The sequence below is a fragment of the Notamacropus eugenii genome, chromosome 2 (assembly GCF_028372415.1).
Source record: "Notamacropus eugenii isolate mMacEug1 chromosome 2, mMacEug1.pri_v2, whole genome shotgun sequence".
NCBI classification, from domain to species: domain Eukaryota; kingdom Metazoa; phylum Chordata; class Mammalia; order Diprotodontia; family Macropodidae; genus Notamacropus; species Notamacropus eugenii.
The window spans coordinates 233,232,092-233,257,918 of NC_092873.1; the positions used below are offsets into that span (position 1 = coordinate 233,232,092).

At 37.3% G+C, this 25,827-nt stretch overlaps 1 protein-coding gene across 3 annotated transcripts in view; it reads right to left on the reverse strand.

Moving 5' to 3' along the window:
- LOC140526911 (utrophin-like) overlaps positions 1 to 25,827 on the reverse strand; it is a 107,542-nt gene that overhangs the window by 34,787 nt on the left and 46,928 nt on the right. For all 3 annotated transcript variants that reach the window (XM_072643553.1, XM_072643552.1, XM_072643551.1), the window contains exon 13: positions 22,592 to 22,781. The gene's annotated coding sequence lies outside the window, so the exon portion shown is untranslated. The remainder of the gene's footprint in view (positions 1 to 22,591; positions 22,782 to 25,827) is intronic.

The following is a 25,827-nucleotide window of genomic DNA, read 5'->3' on the forward strand; positions in this document are numbered from 1 at the left end:
TCAGAGTTGAGAGTTGGTGTAATATTCATTGTGGCTCTTTTGTTTTTATTTCATTTTTCATAGTTATTAGTTTGTGTATAACCACCGTGAGTTCTTTGGTATTTTCAGTGTTAATAGATGATGCATAACTTCTGTGGCTCTTTGGTCATTTTTTTTCAGGTCTGACAAACCCTATAAAAACTAATAAAATGTAACAAAATCACATACAGTATAGAGAAATATTTCTGACACATATTTCTACCCATTTAATGTTAAATAGGTTTATGCTCTGAAGATGAAAAAAACAAAACAAAACACGAGTTCATTTCAGACTCCTAGTACTTGCAACTGGATTAGCCAAGAAAAGGCAGAAGACAAGCTAAGTTCCTTTGAGGCCCTTGGTCGGTGCAGTGGCTAGAGCACTGGGCTGAAGAGCTGAGAAGACCTGATTTCAAATCTAGCCTTCAATATGTACCAGCTGTGTTATGCTGGACAAGTAATTTAACCTTTTTTTGCTTCAATTTCCTCAAATGCAAAATGGGGATAATAACGGTGCCAACTTTCAGGACTGTTTTAGGAATCAAAATAAAAAATATTTAAAATTTTTAGTTTAAAATTTTATTTTAAAATATTTATTAAAAAACAACCGTAGCGCAGTGCCTTATAAATAAATGCTGATTTCTTTCCCTTCGTTTTTGGGCAGGAGGACTCTGTTTTACTTTTATTTTTCTATGCCAGGTGTCTAGTCTGATGCCTTGCATATATTAGGCATTTAGTACATACTTGTTAAACAGAATTTACCTCACAGTATTATTCTTCATTATACTCAGAAAAAATAAGGTCTCCATAGAGATAAAGCCCTATTTTAGCCACCACCTCTAAAGCAAGCCTTTTTTCACTACATCCTTTCTCCCCACCATAAACCTGGGACTCCACCTGGGAACCATTCAGGAACTCTGATATATGAGCTTTTAGCTTATTTTTCCCAGACTTGGCCTCCACTATTACCTGGTACAACTCTATTCCCACAGTCCATTCTATAGGTTATCTTCCCCAAAGAAAGCTCCATGAAGACAATACTATCTTCCTTGTTTATAATTGTAAACCCACGGCATTACACGGTACCTGGTGCAGTTAATAAATGTACTCTCTCTCTCCCCCTCGTTCCCTTTTCCCCCATATCTCCCCCACCCCCGCCATAGCAACCCTTTATAAACAGATCCTTTATAAAAACGAGACTAATATACACCAACATTACTTACCAAACACTTTTTTTTTTATGCTGGCTGTCCAGTTTTTAAGTGCACATGGCTACAGGGTTAAATTTGCTTTTGAATAAATGATTATCAGTGGGGAATAAAGCTACACATATATTAGGTTATAAGCAAGAAATACAAATAAAGATTTCCTAAGACCAATTCTCAAATCCACTTAGCCATTCTCTGCTTTGACAGTGCTCCTCCTCTCCTCCTACCAAAGGTAGGATCTAGACTCTAGACCCTAACTCTTGCCACCCCTCCTTTCAACAAAGTTAGTAATCCACGAAGAATGTAAAGAATGCATATGTCACATCTCTCCACAAAGATACTTATTATTCTGAAAATTATGATTAAAGGACGCACTTGGTGATTCTGGAGATTAACAAAACATTTTTAAGCCAAAAAAGAAAGAAGACATTGATTGGGAAATTATACAACTAACACCAGTGAAATCAATTTCGTGCTGATACACACAGCTGATTTGGAACTGAGTAACACTGATGTTTCTCAGGCCAGTGAAGCCAAAATGTGCTTTGACCTAAGTCCTTAAAAGCAAAAATCTTTGATCCTAGGGCAAAAACAATTCAAGACATTCCTGCAACCTATGAAGCATACAACGAATCAGATGTATCAATTCTGACATACGCTCAGCTTTTGACAAGTTAATGGAGTTGAGAAGTGGTATGGGCGCCCCTTTCACCGGTCATTCATGAAATGTGTTACATGAGGATTTTTTAAATATCAGAGGGTCTTGCTACATTTACAATTAATATAAGCTATTAAAATAGTTTGCATTGTCGGAGTATAAGGTGATAATTGTAGAGGGCCGAGCTCTGGACCGTGGCCCCCTCGTGGGCCCGGACACTCCCGGGGGTGAGAATCTGCCTTCCCTTGGGTGAACTGTCTGGTCATTCCCCTCCCCCACAGGAGGGGCCTGAACCGTTGGACGACCGGTAAAAGTGGTTGGTTTCCAGGAGAGGTAACCTTCCAGGCGATGGCTCAGGGCAGGCCCCGAGCAGATAATGTAGAGAGTATAGATTAGTCTTTAACAAGATTTTTAAGTGGAAGAGGAGTTTTTAAAATAGATCTTCCTCCTCTCCCCTTAAATCCCCCAAAAGAAAGAAAATCACTAAGAAGAACAAAACTGCATACATCTCAAAACTACATAATTTGCCACTTTGAAAGTATCTCATTTGTTCTTGGGTCTAGTCCAACAATATTATCAATCAATAAGCATTTATTAATAAATTGGCATCACTAAGCACTCTGCTAAAATGATGATGGTTTCAAAAAATTCTCTGCCTTCAAGGAGATCACACTGTAATGGCAGAGAGAGCCTATATGTAAGAAAAGCTGAGTGACTCATACACGCATGCATAGTTTATTGAACAGTAAAACTTACCAGACTGGTGTTTTTTCTTTTCCATCATACTGGTCTCAGGAGCTACATAAAACACCTAATGTTAGTAAAGAATGATTTTGCTAACTTAAAATATCTAGGTGGCATAGAAAAGAGAGCACTAGACTTGGAGTTGGGAGAAGCCTGAGTTCAAATCCCACCCCGGATGCTTCCTACTTTTGTAATCCTTCAGCGATGCTGCCTCAGTTTCCTCATCTGTAAAACAGTGGCAATAACAGCCCCTACCCTCCTGGGGATGTTGTAAGGCTAAAATAAAATAAATTTCTAAAAGGCTTGTAAAGTTTAAAGTACTATGTTAGTGTTATTTACTATTATCAAATAAAATCATAAACAAGGATCCTATTTAATAGGGTTATTCACAAATTTTAAATGGATATAGTTTAAATGGATATTAAATGGATAACATAGTTCTAACCTAAACACTCTTGATTGTTCTAAGATGATGTCCTATAATTTATAATAGTACTTTCCCCCATTTTCAATAGCACCCCCTTTATAAAGTCATAAATATTAAAGAAAAATGAAATCTTTATTCTAATAGCCCTCTTGTAAACAAGATCTTTGCATCTATGCATAATACTCTGTCATTTCAACTCAGAGAACTCTAAAGTGCTTTCCAGTTTACCTGGTCTATTTTACTCATTCCACTCCTACCATATATCTCCTCCTAATCCCTGGTTCTGTCTTCTCCTACCACATAGCAGCCTATGGCAAGTATCCTACCACCATTATTCACATGCTGATTCAAAAAGTGCGGAATGCACACTGGATTTGGAATCAATGACGTAGGTTCAAAACTCAACACTGCAGCTTATTACCTATGGCACACTAGACAGGATAATTAACCTCTCTGGGTCTCAGTTAGGGAATCGGACTCAATGATTTTTTTAAAGTCCATTCCAGCTCTAAGCTCTTTGATTTGTTGAAGAAGCACTTTTTGATTCCATGTGCAGAGTACGAAAACCCTGTCCACCCCAGTCTAGTTCATTCTCCAATACAGCATGGCAAATGCCCATCAAGGAACTTTACTGGCAGAGTGCATCTTATGGCAAAATTCCCAGGTACCCCAGTGGGTTCACAGGCATAAGTCCATTTCCCCTGCCAATAGGACCATAGCTCCAACACTGCTGGCAGGAGAGACAATTCGAAAGGCCCATTGCCAGTCCCTTGTGCATACATAGTCAGCACTTAATACGTATCTACTGACGCAAACAAGGGAAAAAGGATAATTCAAGAGCAGATAATCAAGGGTAAAACACCAAACTATGTAAAAGAAAAAATGTCCCAAACATTGACACATTCAGTTTACTTCAAATTCTAATACTTCCATATTACATTCAAATTTTGTTTCTCAGAAAGGGTAATGAAATATGTGATTGACTTTGACTTTAAGGAGAAGGGGGAAGAAATTTCTCTCTACCCCTTAACAGCAGAACTTGTGACATCTTTTCACTGGAGAGAGGAAAAAAATACTGACTATGGCAGTTTGTGATAACTGTAAAGTGTGAGGCAAAATCCTTAAAAATAAATAATTTGAGCTGATATTTCAGAGCACCATCTGCTCAAATAATTTTTAAATGACCTTTAACTATCCAAAATGTGACAAATACTAAATTAAGAAACAGCAGCTCCAAGTCACCCCCTGGTAGAAGTCAGAAAAATGTTACAAAAGGGACAGAATCTCTTTAGCTTTTCCAGCAATTACTATATTTCATTCATGTGCAAATAATTTCTCAAGTGTCAAGGTTTATTTGGCTCTGTTAAATAAAAGCTGCCCTGTGTTGACATGGACATCCCCCATAGTTTCAGCCCCAAAGTGCACCTTGATCAATTCTCCTGGTGTTAATGAGGCCTTAATACTGGGTCTACATCATGAATGAAAGTCTTCACTTCTGATCTAAATTTGGGAAATGTTGGGATTGTAATCTGAATATTTTCACTATTAATGATTTTTTTCTATAAATTTATACTTAAATTAGTGAAGAAATTAGTAAATAAAGGGGACGGGGGCAGAGGACAATGTAGTAAATTGATCTCCAAGCCAGGAAAACCTGGTCAAGCATAAAACTTGGTCAACTCTGACACATGTCTGTGGGATTCTGGGCAGATCACTTCAAGGCACTTATCCTCTCAGGGATTAGAAGCTGAATAACAGGCGTGGCTTTGCTTTGATGGAGGTTTCCTCACCAGTGAAACCACAAAAAATAAAACAATGAAGAAAAGAACGAACACTATTATTTAGTCTCACAAAATAATACCATAAATGTTTCTGGTGTGACTGCATGGGTTTTCTAAAAGGAAAACTGATTGCTAAAAGATGGTCATGACTTATAGACGAGCCCAGGAAATGTTTGTGCAAAGGTAAATCAAGGCACTTTGCTACTTAATCTATATCAGCTAATTGTTAAAAGGAAACTGGAACAAAGTACATATAAAATGTTTAATAATTCTTTATTATCATTCCCGCCTTGGGCCACACTTGAAAAAAACCGATCTAAACTTTCAAACCATTTTTGCCAGAAGTACACGATTTTCAATACAATTACTCTATGATGCTACATCAATCCTCTGACTCATCACCAGTTATCATGGTGAAGCCATTACACATTCTATAGCAAAGGGATTAGCTCTTTCAATAATACACATTTTCATGTTGAGAAAATAAACGTACATGATGACCTTAGTGTGCTAGTGGAAGGAAGAACACAAAGAATGGTCTTTATGATGTCCTCTAACCATGAAGGCAAAGGCCACACGTTACTACATTGTGGCAAAAAGACCATAAGATGATTTTTCAAATTTATAAATAAGGAATAGTTCAAACCTAAAAACTCCTTTGATTATTCGAGGAGGATGTCCTATAATTTATAAGACATATTACTATCTTTCCTTTCCTTTTTTTAATAGCACTGCCTTCATATAACCATAAATACTAAAGAAAAATGAATTATGTATTCTAAGCCCTCTCAGAAACAAGAGCATGCATACGCTTTGCATAGAGACCAAATATATGCATTATTTTGTTTAATGTTAGCAATCATAACAATAAATCAGTAGCAGGGTAGGAAGTCAGAGAAATCATTTTAAAAAGACAAAATGAAGTAGTATGAAACCCTAGCCAAAAGGAAGGACATACAAATATTTTAACGACTTTAGGTTAAGTTTAAATTTTAAAGAAAAAAAAACATAGCTCAGTCACTGAATTTCTACTTAACTATACCAAATATAAGTTTACAGTATTTTCCTATTGGAAAGAAATTAAACTATATTAAAAGAAATTAAAATGTAGAACCAAAAATTTCTAGGGACACTGAATTCTCCAAATACAATATAATTAATTCATTCTAATATGTACATAACATACGTATATATGTATATATATATATATCTATTAGTAAAAGGTGTCATTTAAAAGGTTTTCTCTTTCTTAAAAATATACTTCACTTCTAAACCATACTTTGGCATGGATGGACAGCTCAAGAAGCTTAACTTTAAGCATGTGATTATATTAGAATGCTCAATACTGCTGATGACCTTGGTTCACGTATGATTCCTGAAAAGAAACAATTAAAAGAAAGATTTTGGGGGGAAAATGCTCAGGAGTTATTTAATCTATTTCCCTTACCTTTAGGACAGGACATCATAGAAATCAACCAACTATGCAAGGATTACATTCTTGGCGGCCTTACACTGCAGCAATCAATTTTAGTACACAACACCACCATTGGGCCAACCTAATTATCCTAAATCATACTGCTAGGAAACAGAATTTTACTAATAAACATACTTTGGGCATAACAACTTTCCTAATATTAAATTCAATTATCAAGTTAATTCTCCAAGCTGATCAGTTTTCTCTTCTTTTCTTTTTATTTTTTTAATATTTCCTGATACTATTTTTACATCCTTTAATAATTTTGTAATAATTCTCTCAAAACTCTTCATATCCCTCAGGTTAAATTGATTTGGTTTTAGTAGACTCAATTTAGAGGATTATGAGATAATTAATATATGCTTCCCAGATTATTTTCCTCCTTATCTGTCATTTTTTACATAATGACATTAAGGAAACTCTTGTTCATTATGTGACTTATTGACAAACCTAGATCTTTTTTTGCACCATTAGCAGAATTAGGTAGTTTTGTATCGGGGCCGTTGATTTTTATTTGAAAGTAGGATTATCTGAACTTAACTCTACTGATCCTGAATTTGTGAACATTTGTACAATCACCCAAAATCAAGGCATGCCTGCCAACTCTATGATTGTGAATGTAACTAATTTAATAAATATCCTTTTTTCTCTTCTGCCTTACATATATGTACCAGAACCTAGAGATAGCAAGCTTTTAAAAAAAAATACAAGAGTACCCTAATTTTTGAAGGAATTCATTCTTTAGAACTTCTCACCTATCTGAAACCAATGATTCTACTCCAAAGGCCACTGCTCCTACCTTAAAAATTTCCTTCAAATCAAGTTCAAAGCCTCTATGAATAAAGAAGGTATAGAATCTCATTGTATCCTCAGTGTTACCATAGTGCATGGCATATAGTAAGAGAGCTTAATAAATGCTCGTTGAAGTTCTACTCCAATACCCCACTGTTCCCTAGAGTTGATGCTGGGTGATTTCTGTAATAAAAGGAGCATTTATATGGCACTTTACAGTTTGCAAAGCATTTTCCATATACTATTAGCGCTCTCGATCCTCACAACACTGTGGAGGTGGGTGCTATTATTATCTTTGACTTACATATAAGAAAACTGAGACAAAAGGGGTTTGAGGCTAAGAGAGGTTAAGTAACTTGCCCATGGTTCACACACATTAACTGAGTGAAACAAGATTGGAACTGACATATTCCTACCTCTAGGGGAACTTAGGTGGTGCGATACCATTCCATTAGCAGCAATTACTTCAAAATGAGCAAATGTTTTCCCTTCTCCACTGTCACACAATATAGACAGTTCCTTCATAATGACGATATCTCATGAGTCTTGAGCTAATAATTAATGCACAGTAGTGTCCTCAAATAAATCATTAATTCAGGGTAGACAAACTCACTGTTATATGAGGTGCAAAATCCTCACTGTCAGATGAAGGATAAAACTAAAATTACTTGGGTCATTACCACAATATAACAATATCACTAGACAGTACAAATGGACAAATTGAGTCCAGAACTAAACAGGAAATGTGTTGACATGAGGAAATGACAAGTCTCCTTTCATGATATTAAGCTTTTCCTAAAAACAAAACCCCACCTTTTAATATTAATATCTTCCCCACCACATCACTCCAAAAAGGACAAAAATTTTAAAATACTCTATACTGTTTGAGACATGGAAAACAATCACTAAAACATGTTAAATGAGTAATCTCATGGAGATCAATGGAGAGGTACTTAGTGGATGTAGGAGGCAAGCTATATAACACTGAAACAAAAAGGAACTTCAAAAAAAAAGAGTAAATTATGTCATCAGAGAAAGGTGGAATAGAAAGAGAAGATGGCTGGCCACACAATATGTATAAAGGATAACTAACAGGGAGAAAGACTAAGGAGAAAGGTCCAGTAGATTTCCAGGGGCAAACATATGGGAGGGATGGGGAAGGAATCAAATGAGACGGACAAGCATGCATTGGTTACAAGTTAAATTGTTAAGGGAACATCCAAATCTCTAAGATGACAATACTAAGAAGATTTTATTGAGAGGGAATAAGCCTGAATAAGGAAACTGGCTATATGCCTGAAGAAAAAGAACAAAAAATTATGCTGCATTGCAAAAGAGATTGAGATGCAGTGTTTGGCATTTTCCACAATAACATGAGAGAAACAGAAGCTTTCAGAAGGTCAGTTATAGCACTATGATAAAAGATTATTTTAGCAGTGAAACATGATAATGATAAAATGATAAAAAATGTTTTAGAAATCTGAGAATTTACAAAAATGATTACAAAAATGATTACAAAAATCACTGAATCTTAAATATATATCTACTACTACTTTAATTTCAATTCTTATCATGAGATCTTTTCAAATATGCTTCATCAACATTATAATAAAAAGAAACATACAGATAAATCAACAGCAGAAACTTCTGAGTACCTAAATACTTCTGATTCTTAGGATTATATAGTGTGAGTTAAACAATTTTGTGTGCATACAGCACACCACATTCAGTCTTTATTCTATTGCATTAGCTTTTCTATAGTCCGCATATTATTCTAATTTAGCATTTTTACGGCACTCTATTGATATGTCCTAGTCTATTTGGTCACTTTTCAATTAGCGTGTGGTTAGGTTATTTCCAATTTTGTTACTGTAAATGCCGCATCTACAAACATCTTAGCAATGGGTCTCTTTGTTTTTCTTTTGCACTGTATCTTTGGGCTATATACACTCAAGTAGTATGGCAAAATGGTAAATTCAGTTTGAAAACTGTTACTGCATAATGTCAACCATCTTAAGGAGGAGAACTGCAACAATCCGCACTGCCACAAGCAATTTTTTAAGTTCACTTGCTACCACAGAGCCTAAAAGTCATCAGGATTTTTTTGGTTTTTATTTACTTTTCCTAATAAATCATTGATTTAGTATTTCACAGTTGTTTTTAATTTGCATTTCGTTAATTATTAAGGTTATTTTTCCAATTATTCATTTAAAATGAAAAATTATCTATCTAGTGATTCATTATTCTGTTAGCCAAAGACAATGGTTTTTACGTTCATCAGTTACCATGATGTTTGGACTTAACCAGCGACTTTGATCTTCCTCATAACAAAGCCAATCTTCTTCAAACAGTTGAATGTTTTCAAACATAAACAAGGGATTTCTTCAAAGCCTACAACTTCTGAATTCCAGTCCAGTCCAACGCAACAATCGTTTATTAAGTACTCATTATATGCAAGGTACTGAGAGAAACTGCTTGAATCAATCCCAAGAAGTTGGCAATCTACTTTGGGGCTTCAACATTTAAAGAGACAACCACACATCTAACAAACTGAGGAAGGAACTAGTAACTAGGGTAGTGGGAGGGTACGAGAGAAGCAATGACTGACCACTGGAATTCAATTCAGTTGAGGTTAACCTATGACCAAGTTGTACTAATGTTCTAATGTTCTTGCTGTCAATAAGAACATGAATTCATGATATTTATCCCTTTGATACATGAAGACTGATAACAAATGGAATTCAATTAAACTCTATTATAGATGACAAACTACAAAAAAATATTCCTATGCTGTAGAATTGTTTTCGGTCACCACTATTAAACATCTTTCAGAGGAGCAGCGATGACTAAGCAACTATTAAGGCAAGCAACTCTCAGCCATCTAATTGTACCCCACTGACATCATGCACATTTCAGGGTTGTCAATGTCGAAAATAAATTTGCTCAGTTCAACAAAACAAATGCTATGCATCCATCTCCCACTAGGTCGTTTTAATTTACAATATTCATGCCAGTTTCCTTTTTAGTTTCTTGGTTCCTTAAACCAGAGCTTTGATAGCATTGCCTTATGTTGACACCTGCTGGAAAATATTGGGACTGTAAATTTCTTCTTCTGTTAGCTGCATCAGCAGCTAATTGAGCAGTGGTACAAAAAGTACACGGCAGAATCAATTCCTGTACAAAGTGACATAAATAATAACATTTTCAGACTGAGATAGCACATTTATTGTAAACATATTCATGTTATAAATAAAGGAAACTCTCAAGAAATCTGCCCAAAGAGTAACCCTCCCCTAAATGACTGTTCTGTTCTAACGAAATCCCAGTGACAGGTCAAGGTAAACAAAATTTTATCGTAATTTGGGGTATCCTTTATTTGGGATGTTATTAGCCAAACTGATTAAAGCATTCCTCTTCCTTTACTGATATTGCAGCTGACCATGTTTGCCTGAGCTAACTTTCGTGGCTGTACCTAGTGGAGTCATTTGGCTGTCTGAGAAGGGAGACAAATGATCGATTGTGCAAGTCTGTACAAACGTATCAGTGAAGTGACCCAGCTCCAAACAAAAAAAGGATGCTTTATGTATTCATGCTTGTAATTTCTTTCACAAAAAAAGCATGAGTGAAGCAGCTTTTCTTCTCTATTAACAAAACTGCCTTATTTGCATGAAAAAATGCTTTGAGCAGATCAGATTTATTCTTTGACATGCACTGAAACACACCACACTGCATCAAACATTGGAAATTAAAGATACAGATTATCTCAGCTGACACTGTTATTAAATCCTATCTATGAAGCCTCGCTTAGCTAATCAAGTGAGTAAGTAATATTTCCGAAGGTTCTTGGCAAAGAAAGTCTCAGTACTTCAATCAATCATAACCTGCTACACATCTCCCAAGGAAAACTTTCTATAAGGAAAAACTGCTTTAGCCAAAGTTCAAAGAAAATAAAAGAATCGAAAGACAATACTTTGATTGTGCACCTCGCTCTCAAGCACCATACAAACTTGCCATGCAAATAAAGTTCAATACTTTTTATATTCTATATTAGCCACATTAAGAGAAAATGAAAAGCCCCAAGTTTCATTCTGCTCACAGGTGTGTCTGACAAGGGATTGAATCCAAGTTTTTGAGAATATCATGTTTGAAAGGGATTTTTGGAAAACGGGTTTGACACTAATATTAAAATGGAATTCTGCAGCAAGTCATTGGAAAAAGTTATAGGAATAAGACTTATCTCTAAATTATAAATAATAGCTTCTCCACAAATAAAACTGACAGTGCTAACTTCAAAAGAGAGGCTGATGTACAAACTCATGGGCGATTTAGGGAGTGACAAATTGAAATTTGAAACTTTTAAATCATTTCCCTTTTTCTGCTCAGTATTTCTTAGAAGATAACACTTGTTTTACTCTAAGTTCTTCCCACTCTATGGAAGTGCCCAAACTTGCAGAGAGGACCACCTGTCAAAGCAGAGAAAAAAAGAGAGAGATCGGGGACAGAGATGGAACTGGAAAACCCTTGACATCCTCTTCTAACACTTCAATATTATGATATCTAATATAATTACTGACAAAGGAGTCTTCCTAAATAAAAAAAAGGAACCATTCTAAAATTGAGGCAACAAGCTCTAAAGAGACCAATTTTGCATGGTTCTCTAAATGCGCTTCTGATTTTAAAAACAGAAAAAATTAATGAGATGACAGAATGAAAGATGTGTTGGGAGGGGGACTGGTTTTATGGAAATAGGGTAAAATAATATTTTATACGACCTACTTTTAATTTTTCTGACACTTACATCAGTAAAATGCTTACACTAGTAAGATGATGCCTTTCAGAAGAATAACAAAGTATTTTTTAAAATATCAACTAATTACATTCTCTGCAAACACTTCAGTGCAGAATATCATAAACAAAACAACCTTTCGTCTATTAGAAAAGACAGCATTCATTAAAGTTCTAATATTTTTTACAATTCTTAGCCCAAATGTAACTACACAAACAATTCAGTCAAATTAATTGAGTACCTCAATGCCATCACTCTCAGGACAGTTTTTAAAGCTTGAAAAAGGGGTCAGATAATCAATCTCCTGAGACGTTCATTTTCAGGGTACAATTACCTTACAGAGCTTCTGGTACCGAGGAGAAGAAATTGCCATCCTTTGTAAACGATACAACAAAACCACAACTTTCTGAAGAGATGTTCTCACCACAGCCATCATTGTAAGTTTGCCACACTTCTGAAGACACCTCAGAATTTGCATGATAAATTAAGAGCAATGCTCATTTCCTCCTGGTCACTGGACAAGGATTTGCCAATCTTCTGAGCATGCTCGTTTCCAGGAATACATTGGAGAGGTACAAGCTGTAGCTTCCCAAGGAGAAGGATTATACACCTTCACATTCTTCTCAATCTAAAAAGCACACGTAGACGCCCAACAGAAAGCCCCTGACAGATGCTCCCCCAAGCCAAGTGTTTGCTCGGCTCAGCACGGGTGTTGAGCCCAGTGCTGTCTGTTGCCATAGAGGAGCACGGTTGGTAGCCAAGAAGGACATTAAGTGAAACATGAATGCTGCTGAGACAAAGCAGAAGCCCCTTGGGAAGACAGCTCCAACAGATAATAATAGTTCATCCCTCGGAGCTGGTTTATATTAGGAGATAGAAAGGCATTCACTCCCTCACTCCGGAGAAGGATGTGTTCACTCCCACGCTAAATGCAGCTCTGGCAGAGCACTGTTGAGTGAGTGAATAATAGGCTCTGTTATAAATCTTCAGAGAAGAACAGAGGGATACCTGGCTCTAATGGTATCAAGCCATACATTAAGGGCTAATCAATCACACGAGGACAGGACTCAAAACTAGATTATCTAAGAAAAAAAAAAACCTAACCAAATGAATGAAAGAATAACTGCAGAGGTGCAAATGTTTTTGCTTAACACTGAAGCAGATCTGCCCAAAGAGCTATCCAAAACACACATTTCCATACCTGGAAGTAAAGCCATTACTAAACAGAATATGTCAGGGCTTACCTAATTAAGAAGTAACATTAATAAAAGACTATTTTATGGGTCATTCCAGAATATTAGGATTCCCTTTTCAAAAGGTTGCTTTATGTTCTCAAGTTTACTTTAAAAAAGAATAAGATGCGTGGGCACAAAAAGAAGGCAGACTATATGATTAGACCTTGTGGGACCTTCTAAACCATCTTAGGGTCACTGTCACAAGTGAAAACTGAAGCAAGTAAGTTGAGATTTAATTCCCATTTTGAAGAGGAGGAAAATAACAGAGTGATTAAATGCTTTGGTCAAAGATTACAGCCAGAAATAGAAGCCAGATGTTTCTCATTATCACTGTCTTGCTCAAACTAATAACCTGTGTAATATTACAGTTTCATCGTACGGTGCAATTGTCATATTATTCCTTTAAAAAGTATGGGCGGAGCCAAGATGGCGAAGTAGAAAGACGCACATACACATAGCTCCGAACACACAAACCGCAGAACGGCTAGAGGGGACCAAGCCAGGGCAAATTCTGCACCCAGAGACCACGGAGTATTGGAGCGAGGGAGATTCCTGCTCCGGAGAGACCTGCGGACCTCTCGCGGACGCGCCGCGGACTGGGCGCGGGGACCGGGAACAGAGTGTGGCCCTGCCGCGGCCGTGACACTGAGGGGAGGAGATCCGAGAGGGCTACGGGGATGGGATCTCCAGCGGCCACGTGGGTCCCCCTACCCACAGAGGGACCTGCAAACCTCTCGCAAAAGGTCCATTGCGCTGCAGACGCGGAGCCCAGCCCGGACCTGCGGCGGCAGCGGCGGCCACGGCTCCGAGAGGCACAGATCTGAGAGGGCTCCGGAGGCGGGATCTTCAGCGGCAGCACGGGCCACCCCACCAACAGGTGACTGACGGGGGTGGGTGAGAGAGTCTCTTTGGCGAGTTGAGAGGGGAGTGGGGTGCCCCCAAGGCTCGGGCCCGCCCCCCCCCCGGGAGGTGGAAGCTGAGAGGCGGCTGCAGACAGGGGCTCCCCAAACGGGCAGGAGCCTGGATCCATTGTGGAAGGTCTGTGCATAAACCCCCAGAGGGAACTATGCCTGAGACACGGCCCTGCCCCTGACCACCTGAACTTAATTCTCACACTGAATAGCAGCCCTGCCCCCACCAAAAATCCTAAGGCGGGAAGCAGCATTTGAATCTCAGTCCCCAAACGCTGGCTGGGAGGACCAGGAGGCGAGGTGGGTGTGAGGAGAACATTCAGAGGTCAGGCTACTGGTTGGAGAAAATGCCAAGAAAAGGGAAAAGAAATAAAACTATTGAAGGGTACTTTACCGGAGAAAAGACTCTTCCTCCCTTCCTTTCTGATGGGGAGGAACAATGCTTGCCATCAGGCAAAGACACAGAAATCGAGGATTCTGTGTCCCAGCCCACCCAATGGGCTCGGGCCATGGAAGAGCTCAAGAGGAATTTTGAAAATCAAGTTAGAGAGGTGGAGGAAAGACTGGGAAGAGAAATGAGAGGGATGAGGGAGAAGCATGAAAAGCAGATCAGCTCCCTGCTAAAGGAGAACCAAAAAAATCTTGAAGAAATTGGCACCTTGAGAACTAGCCTAACTCAGCTGGCAAGGGAGGTGCAAGGGGCCAATGAGGAGAAGAATGCTTTCAAAAGCAGAATTAACCAAATGGAAAAGGAGATTCAAAAGCTCACTGAAGAAAATAGATCTTTCAAAACTGGAATGGTACGGATGGACGCTAAGGACTTTTCGAGAAAGACAGATATCTCAGAACATACCGCGCAGATTCGAAAAATGGAAGATAATATGAAATATCTGATTGGAAAAACAACTGACCTGGAAAATAGAATCAGGAGAGACAATGTAAAAATTCTGGAACTACCTGAAAACCATGATCAAAAGAAGAGCCTAGACATCATCTTCCATGAAATTATCAAGGAAAACTGCCCTGAGATTCTAGAACCAGAAGGCAAAATAAATATTCAAGGAATCCGCAGAACACCGCATGAAAGACATCCAAAAAGAGAAACTCCTAGGAGCATTGTGGCCAAACTCCAGAATTCCCAGGTGAAAGAGAAAATATTGCAAGCAGCTAGAAAGAAAAAATTCAAGTTTTGTGGAAATACAATCAGGATAGCACAAGATCTGGCACCCTCTACATTGAGGGATAGAAGGAAATGGAATAGGATATTCCAGAAGTCAAAGGAACTAGGACTGAAGCCAAGAATCACCTACCCAGCAAAACTGAGTATAATACTTCAGGAGAAAAAATGGTCTTTCAATGAAATAGAAGACTTTCAAATTTTCCTGATGAAAAGACCAGAGCTGGAAAGAAAATTTGACTTTCTAACACAAGAATGAAGAGAACCATGAAAAGGCGAACAGCAAAGAGAAATCATAAGGGACTTACTAAAGTTGAACTGTTTACATTCCTACATGGAAAGACAATATTTGTAACTCTTGAAACATTTCAGTATCTGGGTACTGGGTGGGAGTACACACACACACACATTCACACACGCACACATACATAGAGACAGAGTACACAGAGTGAATTGAAGAGGATGGGATCATATATTAAAAAAAAAAAATGAAATCAAGCAGTGAGAGAGAAATATTGGGAGGAGAAAGGGAGAAGTTATATGGGGCAAATTATCTCTCATAAAAGAGGCGAGCAAAAGACTTATTAGCGGTGGGATAAAGAGGGGAGGCAAGAGGAAAACATGAGGTCTACTCTCATCACATTCCACTAAAGGAAAGAATATAACGCACACTCATTTTGATAGGAAAACCTATCTCATAATACAGGAGAGTGGGGGACAGGGGCACAAGCAGGGTGGGGGGGAGGATGGAGGGGAGGGCATGGGGAGGAGAATGCAATACAAGGTCGACACTCATGGGGAGGGAAAGGACCATAAGAAAATAGAAGTAAAGGGGGACAGGATAGGATGGAGGGAAATATAATTAGTCCTATACAACACAACTAGTATGGAAATCATTTGCAAAACTAAACAGATATGACCTATATTGAATTGCCTGTCTTTCAAGGGGAAGGGGTGGAGAGGGAGGGAGCTAAGGAGGTTAGAACTCAAAGTGTTAGGACCAAATGTAATGTTCTTACCACTGGGTAACAAGAAATACAGGTTAAGGGGCCAAGAAAGCTATCTGGTCCTACAGGACAAAAGAGAAGACGGAGACAAGGGCAGGGAGGGAGGATAGAGGAGAGAGCAGATAGGTCACAGGGGCAATTAGAAAGGTTGGGTTTGGGGGAGGGGGGAGGGGATAAAAGGGGTGAAAATTTTGTAACCCAAAATTGTGTGAAAATAAATGTTAAAAATTAATAAAAAAAAATTTTATACTTATAATATACTTTAAAATAGTAAGCTGTATGTAATTAAGTTTCATATACAATATCTGCTCTTCACAAATGAAAAAAGTTCCAGTTTGTCGATATTTTTCAAGTTCATAATAAAGAATTTTTTTTTAAAGTAAAAAAAAAAAAAAAAAAAGTAAATCAGGAAAGGAATCCTGAAAGAAGGCTTAGTCTTCCTGTGCAGTAAAGGGCACACAAACAACCTCATCTTCATAAATCTTAAAACATTTTTACCTATTTCCTCAGGTCTTTTCTGTATTTACTTCAATATCGCTTCAAATACCTAACAATGTTTCTCTAATACAGTGTTTTTTTCTGCTCAGTTACCAGCCAGTGGTGTACCATTCATTTCTTTTCTGCATTCCTCTACTAGAACACATCCTGAGCCTATGGCGCCTCCCTCTGTTTAGAATGAATATGCCAAGGTATTGATTATAGAACTGCCAGGATGGAATGTCAATTACGCAGCTAAATACCAAATGATGGGAGAGTGCACACTGGAGAATCATTAGGTGAAGATACTTTAACAAAGTTACTTACTCTCCTCAAAGTACAGGGCACACAGTAGACACTCAAGAAATGCTTGCTAATGAGTTTAGTAAAATCAAAGCCTCTCCCCCTTAGATTTCAGTCACCAAAAAAAGAAAATCAATTGAACACCAAAACTAAAAATATGCCATCAAGAACAGAGCAGGATTTTATTGGTGGTAATGAAGGATAAAAAATGTCAAAGATAACTTTATCAACAAGATAGTTTAGATATTAATATTAAATATTAAATAGCAGAAAACTGCTGATTGACATATTTAATGATGGATATTATTATATCAATACATTGCTACGTGTATACAGTATCTATAAAAATTATAATACAGAAAAACTGCAGTTGTTTACCTTGCCTGTGGGGCAGGCTAGATGACATGGTGGAAAGAGCCCTAGGCCTGGAGTCAGGAAAACCTAAGTGCAAATCCAGCCTCAGACACTTGCCAGCTGTGTGACCCTATGCAAGTCATGTTAATCCTGTTTACCTTAGTTTCCTCATCTGTAAAATAAGCTGTGGAAGGAAATGGAAAACCAGCAACAAAATGCCAAATGGGGTCACAAAAAGTCAGACACTAAACAACTGAACAAGGAAAACATCTTGTCTGTGGCATGACCTTATCAATCAGGCAATCAATGTCATGTTTTGGTTCTACAAGCCAAGGTAACATTGACATTCACTGAACAAAACAATTAGTGTCAAAGAAGGACTGAAATAGGCAGAACTTCATGAAACATGCTTTACAAGTGGAATTATCCGTGAAATCACAACCAGCACGTCTGCCCTATTTCTCACTTTGTTTTTCAGTCATTTTTAGTCATGTCTGACTTTTTGTGACCTTATGTAGCATTTCCATGGGAAAGAAAATGGAGTGATTTGCTATTTCCTTCTCCAGATCATTGGACAGATGAGGAAACTGAGGCAAACAGGGTTGAGTGACTTGGCCAGATTTGAACTCAGGAAGATGAGTCTTCCAAATGCGAGGCCCAGTGCTCTATCCACTGCACCACCCAACTGCCTTCCTCTTCCCATTTGAACAGCTTACTTTCTTCACCTACTCAAATCGTATACTATCCTTGAGTCCTACCTCTCATCCCAGCTCCCACAAGAAGCCACAAGTTAGGGAACTAACCACATCAGTCCATGTTCTCTACCTATTTGGCCTTTGGCTGAACTGTGGTCACATGGACTCTTATCGATCGTGTAGATTCTCATTATGGTAAGGTTACATTATTTAACTTTCAGGAATATTTTCTTGTCCAGTATTTTTCAGTATCTGGTGGGGGAGAAGAAAAAAAGCACTGACCCAGGAATCAGGAGAGTTAGGTTCTAGTCCAGCTCTCCTACTCATTTGCTTTGAATATTGGGCAGAAATGGCTCTCTGGGCTTCAACTTCTTATAACATAATAAATGAAGAGATTGGACTAGATATCTCACTGAGGTTCTCAGATTGAATGACTAATATTTTCTAAACTATTCATACAACTCTGCATCCTTCAATATTTAACATTCTACAAAGAAAGGAAGCAGAAATTGAAGAATTTACCACAGTAATATAAAGGAATAGAATTCAGAAAGACCACAACTCTGACCAAAGCAGGGTACAATCATGGTTTTGGAAGACATGTAGGAAAATGGATGAACATTTTGCACCTCTTTGAAAGAGGCAATGGACCACAGGTGCAGAATGAGACATTCATTTGGGGACATGATTTAGAATCACAATCACAATTCATTTGTATTACTTAACTGTATTTAGTTTTCATAAAGAAGTCTTCTATGAACAAAACGTGAGAGAAACTAGAAAGTTAGAACATTTTAAAATATCTGTCAATAAAATATTTAAAAAGCAAAACATATTATGAGCACAAGGGCTCAACAAATATTCTGTATTAACTGATTAGTTTGAGAAATACTAAGAATTTTTTTAGTGAGGAACATGGCAATGTTTTAAAATATTAGGGGAAATAGCCTACTAGAAAGTTGGTTTCGAATTTGTGTACACTTTATTCAGTTCCTATTTCTTTACCCACCTATTCCTAACTACTAAATATTAAAGTCAAACATATATTCATTTGAAGAGCACATGCTTCTGCTACCATTCTACCACTAAGAGAATTGATTACTTGAGTTAGAAGCAACTTGAGACAGCCCTGGAGTGGGTCAATGAAATAAATGCTGCTCAAGATAATACTTTTCCATTAAAAACATGGGATACAGAAAAATGTAGCATCCTTCCAGAACTCAAACTAACAATAGCACACCTTACCTCCATTTCCTCCAAGATTCATCTGAACACAGGGAAAATGTCTACTTGCTCTTCTCACGGTTCTATCATGGCTACGTATCAGGCCATCCCTAAGACCTGACACATTCTAAGCTGTGTACAAGGAATGTCGTCAGCTTTGGCTCGTTCCCCTTTCACAAAATACCCTGGGTTCCCTTACACCTTCATTTAAACTGTGTACATAGAATCAAACTCCAACAATTGCTTTTATGTTAAGTTTGCTTTCAATTTACTTCCCTTTAAAGCTAAGGTTTTAGTTTGGGGGAGAAGTTTGGTTAATCTAATTTTTCTTTTAAATTAACAAATACTTGAAATTGAGGGTTTGAGAGGCTTCCCTTAAAGGGAAATAAATGGATTATTTGGCTTTTGTAGGTTATTAACACATATGGAAACAAAATATTTCTCAAATTTTATGTGTAATGAGAATTGCTTTGTTTTGCTTGCAGTCTAAAATGTATATTGTAGCTCATTTTTTTAAAAAATCCTCACATTAACGTGTTAGTCCTCCATTTTTTCTCACTTCTCCTCTCATTTCTCCCTACATAATAAAGACTCTTCTTTAAATATTTTGAATGACTATGTGTCATCGTAAGAAAATGTTCCCTAATGTAATAACATAAGGAGGAATGGTTAAACTCTTTAGATAGGAAACATTAACAGTTCCTTACATTCTTCTTAAAGACTTGTTTGGTTTTATCCATAAATTATTACTATTTCTAATATATTCTTCCAAATCTCTCTTTAGACATGAATATAAGAATATGTTTTAAGTACTAATCAATATTATACAGGCTAATCTGCTACAAATTTTAAAGTCTTTCAAATTACATAAATACAAGGATATACTCAGTACAGTAAAAATAATAAGGGCATGCTGCCTGAACATTGATGATAAAGTATAAATTGTGCATCTAAATATTAAAATGACAAACTGTATAAGAGATACTTTGAAACAGTATCAAACAGTCAAATCTCCTTTCCTTTACATTGCACATACATGCAAAAATTATCAACGACATGGTGTGAAACTAATGATCTTCTGGGGAAAAGGGGATAAAGTGGTGGTGTTAATACACACACACACACACATAAATGCCTTGAGCAGTCTATACTGGACCTACATGGCCACACATATAACCATTGGTTTATAAATATACCACCAAATTGATTTTAAAAAGAAATGGGGAAAAATTATTTTCATATAAAAGCAATCTGGACAACTACTTGGGGCTGTGTCAAGTTAACTGGACTGTCTTTACACTGTCACAAAGAGCCAACAATGTAACATATCATGGCCTCCGACACGAAGATGGCCTATCTGATAAATAAAAATAGTTAAGAGTCCTTTGAAGATGCTCTAGGAGAGCCATTTCCCAAGAGAGAAGTAGTCAAAGGATACAAAGAGTTTGAAAAGGAAGAAATGAAAACCAAACTATCAACAAATATCAAAAATGTTTTAATTCACTAAGAGAGAGAAATTGTAAAATTAAACAACTTTGAAGTTTCATCTCATATATTTTTTTAAAAAACTGTCAAAGATGATAAAAGATGAAAATACTGAATGCTGGAGAAACTGTGGGAACACAAGTGCATGAATAACACTGTTTACTGTGCTGAATATTGATCCAACTGCCCAAAAAAGCAATAGGAAATTAGCTTACAAAACTAAATTGCCCCTAAGCTTTACACAGGAATATCACATAAATCCCAAGAATGTCACAGACAAAGGGGGAAGTCTTCTATAAGCCAAAATATTCCAATTAGTAATTTGAGGGTAAGCAAATGACCAGAAACAAAAGAGATTTCCATTTATTGGGAAATAGCTGAACAAAAAATGAAATACAAATGGAATGGAATGTTATTGTACCATAAGAAAAAGAGATGAAGGTAAAGGTTTTCAAACCATGATTAAAAAAAAAGGGCCTAGACATCATCTTTCAAGAAATTATCAAGGAAATCTGCCCTGATGTTCTAGAACCAGAGAGTAAAACAGAAATGGAAATAATCCATCAATCACCTCCTGAAAGAGATCCCCAAAAGACAACTCCTAGGAATATTGTAACCAAATTCCAGAGTTCCCACTTCAAAGAGAAAACATTACAAGCAGCCAGAAAGAAATCATTCAAGTATCATGGAAACACAATCAGGATAGCACAGGATTTAGCAGCTTCTAAACTAAGGGATTGAAGGGTTTGGAATATGATATTCTAGAGGTCAAAGAAGCTAGGATTAAAACCAAGAATCACCTACCCAGCAAAACTGAATAGAATATTTCAGTGGAAATAAATGAAACTTCCAAGCATTCTTGTTGAAAAGACCAGAGTTGAATACAAAATCTGACTTTGAAATACAAGAATCAAGAGAAACATGAAAAGGTAAACAGGAAAGAGAAGCCATTAATTCAACTCATTAAAGTTGAACTGTTTACATTCCTACATGGAAAAATGACATTTGTAACTCATGAGATCTTTCTAAGTATTAGGGTAGTTGGAGGAAATACACACACACCCAAATACATTTGTATACACACACATATATGCATGTGTGTAAGTATATGTGTATGTTCTCTGAAGACATTCTGAAGTCTAAATAAATTAAACAGTAGAAGAAAAACTTTAGGTCAAATGAGGATAACCACAAAAGGGATGCATGTAGCAGTAACGAAACTAGAAAAATACATCCATCTGGAATAAGCATCTTGATTACCACATTAACAAAATCAGGCCTCAATTTTAAGTGCCCCTAGGCTCATAACAAGGACAAGATCCACCCCTTTCCCTACTGGTCCTTCTACCTCCTAACAAGAACAATAACATTGACAAGAACCAGGAGAACACTGTACACAGTCATAGCAACACAGTGCAAAGATCAGCTTTGATAGACTTAGCTCTTCTCAGCAATGCAATGATCCTTAGATCTCCACATGACTCATGATGCAAAATGATATCCACACCCAGGGAAAGAACTATGAAGTCTGAACACAGATCAAAGCATACCATATTTTTTTTTTCCTTTCTCATGGTTTTCACCTTTTGTACTAATTCTTCTTTCACAACATGACTAACATGGAAATATGTTTAATATGATTGTACATACAGCCTATCAGATTGCTTGCCAGCTTGGGGAGGGGCAAAGGGAGAGAGGGAAAGGAGGAGAGAAAAATTGGAACTCAAAATCTTCTCAAAGTGAATGTTCAAAACTATCTTTACAAGTAATTGGAAAAAGAAAACACAATGTAAAGTGCAGCTATGAATCAATGTGCTGGGTTCAGAATCACTCACCTCAAACTGCTTGTTCAGCTTCTTGTACAAAACACACTCTTCCAAAGCATCCTCCTGCTCAATCGCATTGGCAAGTACATTAATTGAAGTTTCTGCCTCCGTCAACCAATTCCAGAATTTGTCCATAATCTTGAAGGAGGCCTGCACTGACCTGAGGTCCACCTCTAAGCAAATTTGTCTTCCTCGAGCGCTGGAAGCAACAACAGACAAGCAAACCTTAAATAACATCCAATGTTATGTACATGAGCAACATGAAGTTAATAGATAATGTAAAAAGGAATGTTCCTTTTTACCAATTACCAAAAGTAGCTGAGAAACCCATCCCTTCATATGTTTGGTGCACTTCAGGATCAAACAAGATACTTGCATACCACTTAGCACAGTGCCTGGCACAAAGTAGGCCCTCTATAAACTTCCTTTCTCCTCCTTCAAACAAGAATAGTAAGAATTTTCTATTTGCATATATGAATATTAATTTGTGAAGGCACAAAAAAATTCAAATTACAAAATCACTCCTGTGAAAAACTGAGTTATTATTCTTATTTGGGGATAACATTTAATGTTTGTGCATACCCCAAAAGGGCACTTATTGTATGGGAAATTGGAAAGAGGGCATTCAATTCAGTCATTTCATAAGCGTTATTTTCTCTCCCCATATTCCCAGCTAAACAAAATGACTTAAAGAGAAACTCAATTGAAACAATTTTGAAAATGAAGAACCATCCTCAAAAACGAGACTTCATTCAATAAGGGATTTCCTATGTAGTTATCCCTTTGACATCATGATTTTCCCATTGCAGTTTTTGATATATTACAGTTGTACATAAGATATTAAGTGAGAATGTTTTGGGAGTTCTGTGGAAATCATAGACAACATGTGAAGACCAGCAAACGATGCAGAAAATGTGAGTTTAGAGACTGAGAAATCCATAAAATATATGAACAGTATTGTACAATATCCACATATTTTCTCTTTTGATACCATAATATTTCAAACTTCATCTCTGGTAGGGCCAAAGAATTTTATGCGGATTTTTCAGATCACTGGGGCACTGTGACCCTAAACCCCATGATGTGGAAAGCATCATTGTAGCTCTCTTACTTCTCATGACATATGTATTTATGACTTGGAAATGAGATGAAGTCACTTTAATAAACCAAAAGCTCTTTGACAATGAGTGTAGATATTAGCTGTGCCAAGACAGATGACAAACCTCTGGAACTTGATAAAGACTTTCATTACTCAGTGAGTGAGCCATCTCCATTCAGATAGGCTGGTTCTTGGAAAATCTAAACAGTCTGCTGCCAGAAGTTTCAGAACTACAGGGTTGGACAGACAAATCTCAGCTGACATAGACTTTGAGGATTCACTCACTTATATATAGGCCTGGATGAATCATCAGAACGGGGATTTATGGTAAAGATGTGTGTATGGCCCTGAAAACCTGATCTGACATCATTTCTTCTGATTTGAAGAACTAGACAAAGGTTAGCAACAATTCAATGGCATGCAACTGCTTATTAGCTACTGAAGGCAGCTGGGGGCACAGTGGATAAGAGCGCTGGGCCTAAAATTGGGGAAAACCCAAGTTGAAATACAGCCTTAGACTAGCTATGTGTCATTGGAGTCACTTAACCCTCTTTGCCTCAGTTTCTTCTTTACCAAGAAAATCCTAAATTTGAAATCCAAATTTGAATCCAGTTTGAATCCAAAGATTCAAATATGACTGAAACCAGTAAACAGCAACTTAGTGACTTCCTTATATACTTCTTCTAACAACTAATATGGCAGAAAACAAATGTGAGCACATGCATTGTGCAACAAATGAACTAAATTGATGACTAACGACCTAAATTCACCATATTCAGGGAATTTTACGATAGTATACAGATAAAATATTACCGTTGTTGAATCAGTTTTCAATTACGTCCAACTCCTTACGATCCCATTAGGGGTTTTCTTGTCAAAGACACTTGAAGGGGTCTGACATTTCCTTCTCCAACTCATTTTACAGATGAGAAAACTAAGGCAAATGGGGTTAAGTGACTTACCCAGGGTCACATAGATACTTAAGAGTCAGAGACCAGATTTCAAATGAGGTCTTCCTGCCTAGAGGCCTGGCATTCTAGCCACTGCTGTGTGACTTAGCTGTCGATGACTAAACCTACATAGCTCTAAAAAGTTATTTTATCATTTAATTTAGACATTAAGTAGTCAGAATAACTTTACTTTATCCTGAACCTTCTACATCACTCTGTAAAGTTGAAGAAAATAGGAAAGACATAAAGAAAATATTCTAAGTTGCTAAAATGAAAAATTCTGTGAAATGCAACTTCAGTGACACTATGTCAAAGGTACAAAATACGTGGAAGATATACAAGTAATCGATAGAAGATTTAATTGAGAATTCTTAATCACTTTCATATATCAGGGACCACTATACAATGCTTATGGCTGTTGGTTTCCATGTAACATTTCATCTAATTAGAACCCTATCAACTATATAGAAACTCTACCTATCACCCAGAAGGCCAGGGAAAGGAGGGAGGGTTGAGGAAAGAAGATCTGTTTATACAGTTGGTGGGGTATAACTATCCTGAAGCCAACATTCTGACACTCTTTTACTTAAGGTCATTTCCACTTCTAAGAATCTAAAGATTTCTAATAAATGAGGGAAAAGAGTACCCCCCCAGGGAAAAAAGAAGACCCAGGGGGGAATTTAACTACAAAGACACTTTACAAATAAAACTGTGGATCATTCTAATTATCAAATAAATAAACTGTTTACGAAGATAGGAGGATAACCCAATAAATTTAAGAAAAAATCCGTGCCAAAGAGTTTTAAATGTTTTAGCAGTTAAATGGGTAAATACTCAACTATCTAGAAATCTCATAAGCAGAAATGATTTCCCAAGCAGCTGGGATAGTTGAGGATTTTCTATTACTTTATGTACATTTTTTTTTCAAACTTAGGAAGGGAGGTGAGGGGGGCAAGGAAGAGGTGGAGGAAGGAGAAAGGAGGAAGAAAGGAAAGGAAGGAATGGGAGGAAGAGGAGGGATGGGATCGGGAGGGATGGGATCGGGAGGGAAGGATGGGAGGAGGAAGGAAGGAACTGGGGAAAGAGGGAGGAAGAGGTGGGGGAAGGAGAAAGGAGGAAGAAAGGAAAGGAAGGAAGGAAGGGATGGGAAGGATGGGATCGGGACGGAGGTAGGGCAGGAAGGATGGGAGGAGGAA